The sequence below is a fragment of the Dipodomys spectabilis genome, unplaced genomic scaffold (assembly GCF_019054845.1).
Source record: "Dipodomys spectabilis isolate Male_0828 unplaced genomic scaffold, ASM1905484v1 ptg000210l, whole genome shotgun sequence".
Lineage (NCBI taxonomy): Eukaryota > Metazoa > Chordata > Mammalia > Rodentia > Heteromyidae > Dipodomys > Dipodomys spectabilis.
In genome coordinates, this window is record NW_024870887.1 from 1,756,419 (window position 1) to 1,770,054 (window position 13,636).

The window sequence follows — 13,636 nt, forward strand, 5'->3', positions numbered from 1 at the left end:
CTGGATGGCTCAAGAGCAATTTAGAGTAGGAAAAAACATTGCTTTCTATCCATCTAGAAAATGTGAGTTAAAGACTGACCACATGGGGCTGGGAAGGTGGCTCAGTGGTAGAGTACTTGCCTTGCATGCATGAGGCCCTGGGTTCGATTCCTCAGCACCACATAAGCAGAAAAAGCCAGAAGTGGGGCTGACGCTCATGTGGTAGAGTGCTAGCCTTCAGCTGAAGAGCTGAGGGACAGTGCCCAGGCCCAGAGTTCAGGTCCCACGACCGACCAAAAAAAAAGACTGACCACATAGGGCTGAGAAGGTGGCTCAGTGGTAGAGTGCTTGCCTTGCATGCATGAGGCCCTGGGTTTGATTCCTCAGCACCACATAAGCAAAAAAAGCTGGAAGTGGCGCTGTGGCTTAAGTGGTAGAGCACTTGCCTTGAGCTGAAGAGCTGAGGGACAGCACCCACCCAGAGTTCAGGACTCACAACTGACACACACACACACACACACACACACACACACACATTTATTTATTGGTAAGTATTTTAATGTGCATTTCCTAAAAATGAGGACTTTCTCCCACAAAACAACAACGTATTTATCTACAACATTTAAACATCTCCATTATACAATCTTGTGTTTCTGAAACTACATAGAGATATCTTACAGCCCCACATGAATGCACAGTGGGCTCCAAACTTTCAAGGCAAAGATAGACTGCAAAACTGCTAGCTTGAAGTCCTTTACCATTCCAACTATAGATGGCACCATAGTCCTTGCATACGTCATATCTTGGGGAAACTGGGTCTTCCAAGGCACCATACAAAAATCAGTATGGGATAGGATGGTCTTGTCCACAGTGCCCAGTGGACACGTGCCTTTCATTTGTAATCAGGAATTTAAAATGAAAAATATTCTTTGGCTTTCAATTGATATGTATTGGCTTTTTAAATTGCTACTAAGTTGTTAAGACAATAAGTAATACATTTTCTGAATCTAGATAGTTCTTTTGTAAAAAGGGCAATATGAAAAAAAAATCTATTGGGCTAGGTGCCAACAGCTCACACTTGTAATCCTAGCTACTAAGGAGGCTGAGATCTGAGGATCACAGTTTGAAGCTAGCCCCAGCAGGAAAGTCCATGAGATTCTTATCTCCAATTAACCACCAAAAAAAAAAAAAAAATCTGGAAGTGGTAGAGCACCCAGTCTTGAGCAAAAAATAAAAAAATTGGGGGCGGGTGGGGGGACATTACAGTCATGACCAAAACAAAAAGTAGGAAACTTTGAAGTAGTCTATAATTCACACTCGTATTTTACCCTTAGTCTCAATAATATTCTTTATAGCTATATTCATTCAGTCAGCTGCTCTGTGGTTTAATCTAGAGCCATTTAATTGTCATATGTTTAATCCTCTTTAATCTGAAATGATTCCTGTTGTTTTAGGTTTTCTTTGTCTTTCAAAATGACAGTTGCTTTTAGAACCACCTCAATTTGTGTTTGTCTAGCATGTTCTAGTAATTAGTTTTCGGTTATGTTTAGGTGGAAAGCCACAGAGATGTCCTTTTTAGAACATCTTATCAGAAAATTTTAGTGGTACTTTGTTCCATTAATTAACAAGGTTATCTTAGTTATTTTTCTTCCCCCATACTATTTTTATCTTATTTTTTATTTAATTTTTATTTTTTTATCATAAAGATGATGTATAGAGGCGTCCCAGTTACACAAGTCAGGTAATGAGTACATTTCTTTTTGAATAGTGTCACTTCTTCCCTCATTTTCTCCTAGTTTTTCTCCCTCCCCAACCCTCTCCCCCAGAAGTTATATGGTTCACTTTCAACATAGTGTCTGGTGAGAATCACCACTGCATTAGTTCACCCTTTGTCTCCCCATTTCTGTGTTCCCCCTTACCCTCCCAAATCACATACACTTCCAAATAAGACAAAAGGTACAGAAATCACAAACATTGACAAAGGATGAAAAAAAAAATTTTTTTTCTCCCTATATTGGAGATTGATCCCAGGCTCTCACAAGTGCTAGGCAGGGCTTTACCAAGTAAGCCATACCCAAAGCAACTTCAGTTAGATGGCAAAGAGGTATTTACAAGGTTAATTCACAGAAAGGTGACTTTCCCCTTTTAAAACAACAATTTGTAATGAAATGCTTAGACATTTTATACAATTCCTTTCTTTCTTGAACTTCCACCAACAAATGTTTAGACTTCAATTCACAGTTGAGGAGATTATCACTGTGACGGGTGAAAATGCTGATTTTTCTAGCTCCATTATTCTACCTCTATTAATTTTCTAACATAAAGGACAGATTTTCTTTCTCATTCATTTATTAACATATCAACATAGCTTTTTGTGTGTTTATTTTACTCCTTGATTATTCTGTGATTACTATTATTTATTTTGATGTCTATCTCCTAAGTGCCTTAAGATTCTGGTGATCAAATCCAGGGCCTGGAGCATGCTAGGCAAGCATCCTACCACTAAGCTCCCAGCTCTTATATCTTCTTTTTTTCCCCCCTGGTCCTGGGGCTAGAACGCTGGGCCTGGGCGCTGACCTCGAGCTTTCATACTTAAAGCTAGTGCTCGACCCAAAATTGAGCTGCAGCTCTACTTCTGGCTTTTTTGGGGAGTTTAGTGGAACTAGAGTCTCACAGCCTTTCCTGCCCAGGCTTCAATCCACAATCCTCAGATCTCAGCCTTCTAAGTATCTAGGATTACAGGTGTGAGCTGCTAGGTGTCTGGCTTCTTGTGTCCTTTTGATATGTCTCTACCACTTTTTGAATACTTTCTTTCTTTCTGTAACACCAAGAAGCTCTGTTTCCCTAGGTCCTTTTCATGGTGAATGGCATTTAGAGTTGGTTGCTAGATTTGCTCATTGGTACTAATGTGTACTTGTTCTTGGCTTTTTCAGTTGGCTGAAAAAATACAAATACAAACATGTGTGCATCTAAATCCATATATTAGAACATATTTGGCCAAGCATGATGACGTGTAATCTCAGTACTCGGAAGGATGAAGTAGGAAGATCAAAAGTTTGAAGCCAGCCAGGTACTGGTGGCTCATGCCTGTGATCCTAGCTACTCATGAGGCTGAGATCAGAGGATTGAGGTTCAAAGCCAGCCTGTGTAGAAAAGTTCAATTAACCACCAAAAAGCCAGAAGTGGTGCTGTGGCTCAAGTGTTAAGAGCATCAGCCTTGAGTGAAAAAGCTAAGGGATAGCATCAGGTCCTGAATGCAAGCCCTAGTATTGGCATCAGTGTGTGAGGACACATGCCCACGCATGCGTGCGCATATACACACTCACAAAGAGATGCTTCTAGCCAACAGCTAGTAAGAAAATAAGTACGTAGGTCTTCAAATGTCTTAATCCTGCCAAGAACCTGAGTGAATTTTGGTGTTCTACATAAGAACATGGCTAGCTGCCTGATGGCTCAAGTTTACCTTGTGAGATTTCTGATGAAGTATCAGTGCCTGGAAATCTCTGTGGCTTTAAATGTCATGTCCGAAGCGGTGAACTTTTCGTGATTTGTTATACAGCAATGAAAAACTAATCTACACATGAAAAAGTTACCCAAAATTTGTCAGTGATCAATTTTTTTCCCCAATACTGGGTGGTAAGAGTTTTACTCATGGTTTTATACCTGGTAGGCAAGAACTCTACTGCTTAAGCCATTTTTTCCTCAGGTGACTTATTTTATTTTATTTCTTACAATAGTAAAGGATTGAACTCTAAGAACTTTACCACTTGAGCTTTTTTTTTTTAATGGTCATGGGGCTTAATCAGGGCCTAGGCACTGTTCCTGAGCTCTTTTTGCTCAAGGCTAGTGCTCTACTACTTTGAGCCACACTACCACTTGCCGTTTTCTTGTTGCTAATTGGAGACAGGAGTCTCACAGACTTTCCCACCTGGGCTGGCTCCAAACCAGAGTCCTCAGATATCAGCCTCCTGAGTATCTAGGATTACAGGCATGAGCCACCAGCACCTGGTTGTCTTGGTTATTGTTGAGGCTAGGTTTTACATTATGCCCTGGACTGTGATCTTCCTATTTGTGCTTCTGTATACCACTGCCTCCTGACCATTGTTTATTGTTTAAGCTATCTTGTACTGTGATTTGCCTATTTATGCTGGGATGAGAGGCACATGCTACTATAGCCAGCTATTGGATGAGATGGACCCTTGAAACATGACTTTCCCAATCTCTGGCTTTCAAGTAGCTAGAATTACAGATGTGCACCACAGGTTCCTGGCTGTGACCAGTTTTCTGTGGGAAAGTTTTAATCTACAAATTCAATGTTCCTGAGATGATCTGCTTCTTTAGGATAGTGCCAACTCCACTAGACCAACTTTCCTACTGATGACAGCTATAAACTCTGGAAAGAATACAAAAAAGGACCCAGGGATTCTGAAGGGTAATATATACCAGCAGATGGGCTGGGGACATAGCTCAGTGATGGAGCAATTGCCCAGAAATCTAGCAGATGGTGGAAGGGAGTTAAAGCCTTGGAGAAATGACTGGCAGGGGGATGGGTTTCTCCCGAGTAATACATGTTAATGCACATAGGCTCTGAGTAGTACTCTCTGTTTTATTAGTGTACGGGCTTTGCTTTCTGAGTGTGCACTACATTGTATCAAAAGCTAAGTACCTATCCTCCTTTTTTATTGTTATTGTTCCAGTATTGGAGCTTGAACTCAGAGCCTGGGTTCTGTTCCTTAGCTTTTTCACTCAAGGCTAACACTCTACAACTTGAGTTACAGCTCTACTTCTGGCTTTTTGGTGGTTAATCAGACATAAGAGAGTCATGCGCTTTCCTGCCCAGGCTAACTTTTAGCCTCTATCTTCAGATCTCGGCTTCCTGAGTAGCTAGCATTATAGGCATGAGCCACTGATGCCTGGCTTCATCCCACTCTTAATGAGCTCAAAGGCCATGTCATAGTTTGTATTCTCCAAAAATGGCTATATTGTATCTCTCATTACATGTAACTCTCTATGTGTGCACGCATGTGCACCAATCCTATAGCTGGAATTTCAGGCCTTGGGTTCACACTTGGCTTTGTCACTCATGACTCATACTCTACCACTTGAGCCTTGCTTCCAGTACAGATTTTTTTTTGCTTGTTAATTGGAGATGAAGTCACAGGGATTTTTCTGCCTGAGCAGCCTTTGAGCTGCAATCCTCTAGATCTCAGCTTTCTGTGTAATGAGGACTACAGTAGTAATCTACCAGTACCTGGCCCATTTGAACCATATTTAATTGTACATTTTGGTGGCATTACATAATTCATCTACAGAACTTCTCCATTCTGAAAAATCTGTACCCATTAAACACAATCTTCCTATCTCCCCTCCTTCCTACCCGTGGTAAGACTCATTCCACTTGGGTAGAATACACAAATTTGGCCTTTTGTTTATTTTACTTAGCATAATCTCTCTAAGGTTTTCCTATGATGTTTTTGTAAGAGGGCAAACAGTCCTAGGGAAGTGAAGAGTCCGTGCTCCCTCTCCTGTGAATCTGGGTGGCCTTGTGTCTATAGTGTCAGCCATGTAGCCCACCTCCTGAACTGGGTCAGAAAAGGCAATACAGATTCCCTTCTGGCTCTCTTGGAACCCAGCCAGCAAGATGAAAAAGTCTCCATAATTCACAGGACTACTTAGACAGAAGCTGGACCTCGCCACCCACACCCACACCTACAGCTGAGCTCCCATATGACAAGCAGCACCAACTTGCCAGTCGTGGGACTGAGCCATCTTGAAAGTGACAAGACAAGGAAGCAAAGATGCCAACAGGAAGTGGAAGGAGCAATAAGGATGTATGACAAGTGAGAGTAATAAAGACAGACAGAAATGTCGTTAACTCTAACAAGGAATTTGAGCCCAGAATAAGGCACGGATTCCTTGGGAAACATTCTGGGATGCCTGCTGGATTGCTACAAGAGCTCAGATCCCGCTTTCCTTCTTTTCTTTGAATGTCAAGTGTACTTGTACCTAATGGACTTTGCATGTGGCTTTCCTCTTCTTCACATGCTGTTCCCCAGATCTCTGGCCACACTGGTCTGGTTCCCTGTGGAGGAGAGATTTGGGCACAAACCTGTGATCCAACCTGCATATCTATTTGCAGTTAACGGCACCTACTTGCCTAATGAAGAATTTTAAGAAAAAGAGGATCAGAGAAGGGAATGATGAAACATGAGTAAAAAGCAGAAAATCTTCAGCACTGTGGTACATAGGGCTGTGTGTGTGTGCATGTGTGTGTGTGTGTGTGTGTGTGTGTGAATCCTGGTGTTTGAACCCAGGGCCTGAGTACTATCCCTGAGCTTTTATGAACAAGATGAGTGCTCTAGTAATTGAGCCACAGCTCCACTTCCAGTTTTTTGGTGGTTAATTGAAGATAAATAACTCAGACTTTCCTGCCTTCACTGTCTTGGAACTGTAATCCTCAAATCTCAGCCTCCTGAGTAGCTAGGATTACAAGTATAAGCCATCAGCACCTTGCTGGGTTCTTTTGTTTGTTTGTTTGTGGGTTACCAGAGTTTGAACTCAACCTGGAATTTGCTCTGCTGGTACTCTACCACTTGTGCTATGCCTTCAGCCTGTCTCCTTGCTGATTATTTTGGTGACAAAGTCTTGTGGACTTTTTTGCCTATGTTGTCTTTGAACAGCAGATCTTTGAGTAGCTAGGGTTAAAAGTGTGGGCTACAGGTATTATTATTATCAACTCTTTGACAATTTAGGTAAGGATTGAGCAAAGACCCAGAAATGGTAGAAAACCATGCAAAATTGAGAAATATGTTGTTAATAATGAACAATTAAAAGAGCTTACATGAATGGTCGTTGCAAATTAGCCATGTATATTAGCAGTTTGGTGCAATTTTAATGTTTTGAAGTCAACGCTCATCAAAATCACTTATCTTTGGAAAAAAGAAATGAAAAATTACTCCTGTTAACCTATCTGTTTACATTTAGGAGTGGACTAGTTTTGTTACAGAATATGTATATATTCAGCTTTTTGAAGTCCTACCAGATCGTTTTTTTTTTTTTTGGGTCCGGTCATCTGGGCCTGGGCACTATCCCTCAGCTCTTCAGCTCAAGGCTAGCACTCTACCACTTGAGCCACAGCACCACTTCCAGCTTTTTTCTTTTTGCTTATGTGGTGCTGAGGAATCAAACCCAGGGCCTCTGGCATATAAGGCAAGCGCTCTACCATTAAGCCACCTTCGCAGCCAAGATCGTTTTTATTTTATTTAATTAATTAATTTATTTATTTTTATCGGTCATGGGGCTTGAACTCTGGGCCTGAGTGCTGTCCCTGAGCTCTTCACCTCAAGGCTAGCACTCTACCACTTGAGCTACAGTGCCACTTCTGTTTTTCTGGTGGTTTATTGGAGATAAGAGTTTCACTGGCTTTCCTGCCTAGGCTGGCTTTGAGCCTCAATCCTCAGATCTCAGCCTCCTGAATAGCTAGGATTCCAGATGAGCCACCAGCGCCTGGCTTCTACCAGATTGTTTTTAAAGGGGTTTTACCAGTTTATCCCCTCACCAACAGCGACATGAGAATTCTAGCTGCTCCAAATTCTCAGTGTCCCTTACTAGACAGTCAAGCTTTGCTTTGCTGTGATGAAATGATCTGAAATAAACAATATAAGGGAGGAATTATTTATTTTGCTCACAGTTTTAGAGGATTTAGTTCATGATTGCATGTCCCATGTCCTTGGGCAGAATATCATGGGGGTGGGAGCTTGGCTGAGAACCTTCTTCACTTCATAGAGAACATGAAGTTCAGGGTTTGAAGCCAGACCAGGCAGGAAAATTCATGAGAATCCAGTTAAACACCAAAAAGCTGGAAGTGGAGCTGTGGCTCAGGTGGTAGAGCACCAGCTTTGAGTAAAAAAGCTGAGTTCAAGCTCCAGTACTAGCACAAAAACAAAAAACAAAATAACAACAACAACAAAAACCCACAAAAAAACCCCTCATGGATTCAAATGATCTTCTTATCTCAGCCCCCTGAGTTCCTGGTGATACCAGGTCACCAGGGTCTTCAAGTTTCAGCCTCCTGAGCTACTTAGATTACAGGGCATCTGGGCTGTTTCTACAACTTGACTATTGTGAATAGTGCAGCAATGAACATGGATGTGCAAGTGTCTTTATGGTACCCTGGCTTGTGATGTTCTGGGTAGATGATCAGGAGTGGAATGGCTTGGTCATAGGAAGATCTATGTTGAATTTTTTGAGGAACCTCCAGACTGCTGTCCAGAATGGTACTTTTTTTGGAAATTGGGTCTCATTATGAAGCTTAGGCTGTCCTTGAACTTGAAATCCTCCTGCCATAGCCTTTTGAACTCTGGGATCATAGGTATGTACCATCCTGCCTTGCATGTCCTGTATCTTGATTTGTGTGGAGTCCTATGGGTAATTTCACTTTGTAAAAATTCAGTGTCCGAACACTAGTGATCCTGCACTTTAGTATAATATGTTAGGCTTCAATTTAAAAATGTAGAAAAACAATTTCTAAAAACAATTTCTGCTTAATTTTCTCAAGGGCCTGAAAGTTTCAAAAGGCAGACTTGACCTGATGTTTTTCTCCTCCTCATGCTGTTCCTGCAACAGATCTTGGTGTCCATGGAAACCAGACAGAGGATGAGAGGAAACATGGGAGGAGGGATCTAGGCCTGGGAAGGACAGTGTGTATGACAAAGGAACAGATACGTACCCAACCAGTCTCTCCTGGACTCTCAGATCTCACCTGGCTACAGCCAGTTCCCTGCTAGTGTGACCCTCCTATGATGCCCATACTATAGCTGGCCACCCTAGAACTTGTCCACCTTGCCTGAGACTTGTTTCTAGTTACTCAACACAGGAAAGATAACCTGACAAAGATCTGCAATATCAAAAGACTTGCCTGGATTTGGGGCACTAGCACCTCACTAACCTCACTAACTAGAGGTCACCTGCAATGGAGACTTACTGAGCACTGGTTGCTCACAGCTATAATCCTAGCTATTGGGGAGGATGAGACCGATAATCTCAGTTCAAAGTAGAGAAGTCCAAGAGACTCTATCCTGCAAAATGGACTGGAGGTATGGTTAAGTGGTAGGGGCAGAGCACCAACCATGAGCAAGAAAACAGGGCCCTTTATTCAAACTTTAGTATTGATGAAAGGAAGATTGAGTTAAAAAGTTCTATAGATGAGTTGGGCCCAAGGTCCCTGGAAGAACATCATGCAGTAAAAAGCTTTGCAAGTTTGGCAAACTGAGATCAGAAAATGGAAAATGCAAGATTGTTTCAAAAACTCTATGGGTTCGAGAGAATGGAGTGTCTGCCCTGCTCCTCTGGGCTTAGTCTTAGTTGAGATACAGAGACAGACCTAATTGAGAACTGAATTTTCTGCAGGCTCACAGTGACTGGTCAAGTCTTCTTTGATGGATTGTTGTTCTGTACCTCATTTGCACAGCGTTCCTAGACTCAGAATGTGACAGAAACAGAGATCACACAACAGAGTGGGAGAGCAGATGTATAGATACAGACAGAGCACCAGAGGTCTGGACCAAGAGACTTCTTTGAATAAAGTTCTTTGCATTCATGCATTGTTCTGAACATTCGTCTAACTCCTGAGAAGCCTACGACAGCAAGCCGGCATCACCTATCATTGAACTGCAACACTGGCAGGCACTGTCTGCTGCTAAGCTGCAATGTTAAGCAGGTGTTGACTAATACAGGGCTATAATCCTAGTGATCTCTGCTCTCTGAATGAACAGCCAAAAGGACTGTGACACAAACAGAATCTACCCACTGTGAGCAGCTACAGAAGAAAATTCTGCACACACACGGATATGTGCATATACATTCATACGTGCACACACATGCACACACAAGGAAGGAAAGCCACTGATGGCTCACACCTGTAATCCTCACTACTCAGAAGGCTGAGATCTGGGGCTGGGAAGGTGGCTCAGTGGTAGAGCACTTGCCTTGCATGCATGAGGCCCTGGGTTCGATTCCTCAGCACCACATAAGCAAAAAGAAAAAAGCCGGAAGTGGCACTGTGGCTCAAGTGGTAGAGTGCTAGCCTTGAGCTGAAGAGCTGAGGGACAGCGCCCAGGCCCAGAGTTCAGGCCCCAAGACCGGACCCCCCACCCCCCCCCCCAAAAAAAAAGGCTGAGATCTGAGGGTTTCTGTTTGAAGTCAGCCTCGGCAGGAGTCTGTGAGACTTTCATCTCTAATTAATCACCAAAAAGGCTAGTAGTACTTGAGCTCAAGTGGTAGAGTGCTAGTCTTGAAACAAAAACAAAACCTCTGGGACAACACCCTGGCCCTGAGTTCAAGCCTCAGGATTAGCACAACAAGAAAAAAAGGAACCTTACTGAGGGGTGTGATGACACACCCTTACAATCTCAGCATTTGGGATACTCAGGCATATGGATTATGAATTCAAGGTCAGCCTAGGCCACATTGTGGGAACTTTTTTTTTTTTTGTCAGTCATGGGGCTTGAACTCGGCCTGGGTGCTGTCCCTGAGCTCTTCAGCTCAAGGCTAGCGCTCTACCACTTGAGCCACAGTACCACTTCTGGTTTTCTGGTGGTTTATTGGAGATAAGAGTCTCAGGGATTGGGGCTGGGAAGGTGGCTCAGTGGAAGAGCACTTACCTTGCATGCTTGAGGCCCTGGGTTCGATTCCTCAGCACCACATAAGAAAAAAGCCAGAAGTGGCGCTGTGGCTCAAGTGGTAGAGTGCTAGCCTTGAGCTGAAGAGCTGAGGGACAGCGCCAGGCCCAGAGTTCAGGCCCCACGACCGGACCCCCCCCCCCCCAAAAAAAAAAAAAGAGTCTCAGGGACATTCCTCCCCAGGCTGGCTTTGAACCGCCATCCTCAGATCTGAGCCTCCTGAGTAGCTAGGTTTATAGATGTGAGCCACCAGTGCCCAGCCATTGTGGGAACTTTTTCTTTTTGGTCAGTCATAGGGGCTGAACTCTGGGTGCTGTGCCTCAGCTCTTCATCTCAAGGCTAGTGCCCTACCACTTGAGTCACAGCACCACTTCCGTTTTTTTGTGTGTGTGTGCTTATGTGGTGTTGAGGAATCGAACTCAAGGCCTCATGCATGGGAGGCAAGAACTCTACCACTGAGCCACCTTCCCAGCCCCCCATTGTGGGAACTTTTTAAACAATAGTTTTATTTATTTTTGTTTATGTGGTACCCAGGAATCAAACCCAGGGCCTCAAGTGCTAAGGAAGCACTCTACTACTAAGCCACATTCCCAGCTCCAAAGTGAGATTTGTTTGTTTGTTGGTTGTGGAGCTTGAACTCTAGGCCTGGGTGCTGTCGCTGGACCACTTGAGCCACAGCGCCACTTCTGGTTTCCTGGTGGTTAATTGGAGATGAGAGTCTCATGAACTTTACTGCCTGGGCTGGCTTTGAACTGCGATTCTCATATCTCAGCTTCCTGAGTAGCTAGGATTATAGTTGTGAGCCAACAGCGCCTGGCAATCATTCTTATTTTGTTGTTGTTGTTGTTTTGTTTTTTTGGGGGTCTGGTCGTGGGGCCTGAACTCTGGGCCTGGGCGCTGTCCCTCAGCTCTTCAGCTCAAGGCTAGCGCTCTACCACTTGAGCCACAGCGCCACTTCCGGCTTTTTTCTTTTTGCTTATGTGGTGCTGAGGAATCGAACCCAGGGCCTCATGCATGCAAGGCAAGCGCTCTACCACTGAGCCACCTGCCCAGCCCCAATCATTTTTATTTTTAAACAGAGTTGTAACACCTAAATATGGGATTTTTCTAGGCATATGAAAAGACATATTAGAAGTAGATGGGTGAGGAACAGGAGGTATGGCTCAAGTGGTAGAGCTCTGACTAGAGAAAGAAAAAGCTGAGCCAGAATGAAAGGTACTGAGTTCAAGACCCAGTAGCAGCAGCACACACATACATACACACAGAAGAGTCAAGGGGTAAAATTCTCCCTGGATGGTGCACATATCTGACTTTGTTAAGACATTCTGGGTCTATGTGGGTACAAGTTTGCATGTGTATGTGTGGGTGTGTGAGTGTACACCAATGGGTTGGTTGTGATGACTGTGTGTGACAGAGCCTGTGTACATTTGCATCTTGTGCATCTGTTGGTTCTGTGTACTTATTGGCTGTTTTGTGTGTGAGGACATTTGTGAATGAGTTTGTCATTTTGTGGATGTATATGTATGATCTGATGTGAAACATGAAAATGGGAATTTTCACTTTTTTGACTCTGGAGGATGTATGAGAGAGCACTTGTAGGGCTGTTTATGAGTTCATTTCACTTGAGCCACAGCTCTACTTCCAGCTTTTGGTGGTTAATTAGAGACAGAATTTCACAGACTTTCCTGTCCAGGCTGGCTTTGAACCTTGGTCCTCAGATCTCAGCCTCCTAAGTAGCTAGGATGACAGGTATGAGCCACCAGGCCTGACTATACCTGTGTTTTGAACACATAGAAACTCTAGGAACTGTGAGTGCCATAAGGAAAGGGGCTGAGAGGAGAGAAAGGTGGGAGACAATCTTCTTGATGAATACCATTTTGTATCTTGTGTACATATTGACTATTCAAAAAGTAAAAGCTTGGGGCTGGGAAGGTGGCTCAGTGGTAGAGCGCTTGCCTTGCATGCATGAAGCCCTGGGTTCGATTCCTCAGCACCACATAATCAAAAAGAAAAAAGTCATAAGTAATGCTGTGGCTCAAGTGGTAGAGCGCTAGCCTTGAGCTGAAGAGCTGAGGGACAGCGTCCAAGCCCAGAGTTCAGGCCCCACGACTGGACCCAAAAAGTAAAAGCTTAGAGAAAATAATTTGAAATGAAGATATTGCAAATTTAATGAGATGGCATCAAAGGGCAATTTTTTTCTTTTTTTTTTTTATTGTGAAAATACTGAACAGAGGAGTTACAATTACATGGGCAGGATAATGAGTACGTTTCTTATCAAGCATTGTCGCCTCCTCCTTTGTTTCCCCTTCCCATCCCTTCCCATCCTCCCCCCGTCCCCAAAAAATTTTTGATTTTTGTACTGTATCTTAGGAGACCAAAAGGAATGCCAATCAGGAAGAGCCTGTTTCTCATTAGGATGAAGATGAATCTGTTTCTGTGCAGACCTTCTAACCCAAGCAAAACGACTTTGAACTACAGTGTGAAACAGAGGAGGCATGGGGCCAAGCTAGAGCTACAAGATTAAATACCTTAAAAAAGACAGTAGCCTCAGAATTACATTTGAGAGAGAACAGATTGCTTAGCTCTGTTATTCCAGCAAGAGAACCAAATTAATAACCACTAAATTGAGGAAGCCAAACATTCCCCCAGTGTAGACCCCAAACCAGACACTAGTTTTTAACCTGCTTCTTCTGGAAGGGAGAAGAGGTCTGTGACTTCTGCCTGCCAGCTCTACCATGGAAACCAAATCAAACAAACATTGAACTTTGGTTCAATCAGAGAAATCTACAGAAAGGACATGTAAGGTCAAGACTCAAAGGAAAGTATTGGAATTGAGTCAACATGTGCCAATGAAATGGTGTGGGAAGGGGGAGGCTTAGAGGCTGGGATTTTTTATTTTTACCCAGTATAAACTCCCAGATTCCTTCTGAAAAGATATTATAGTCTACAAAACAGAAAATGTGTTGATGGGATATAAA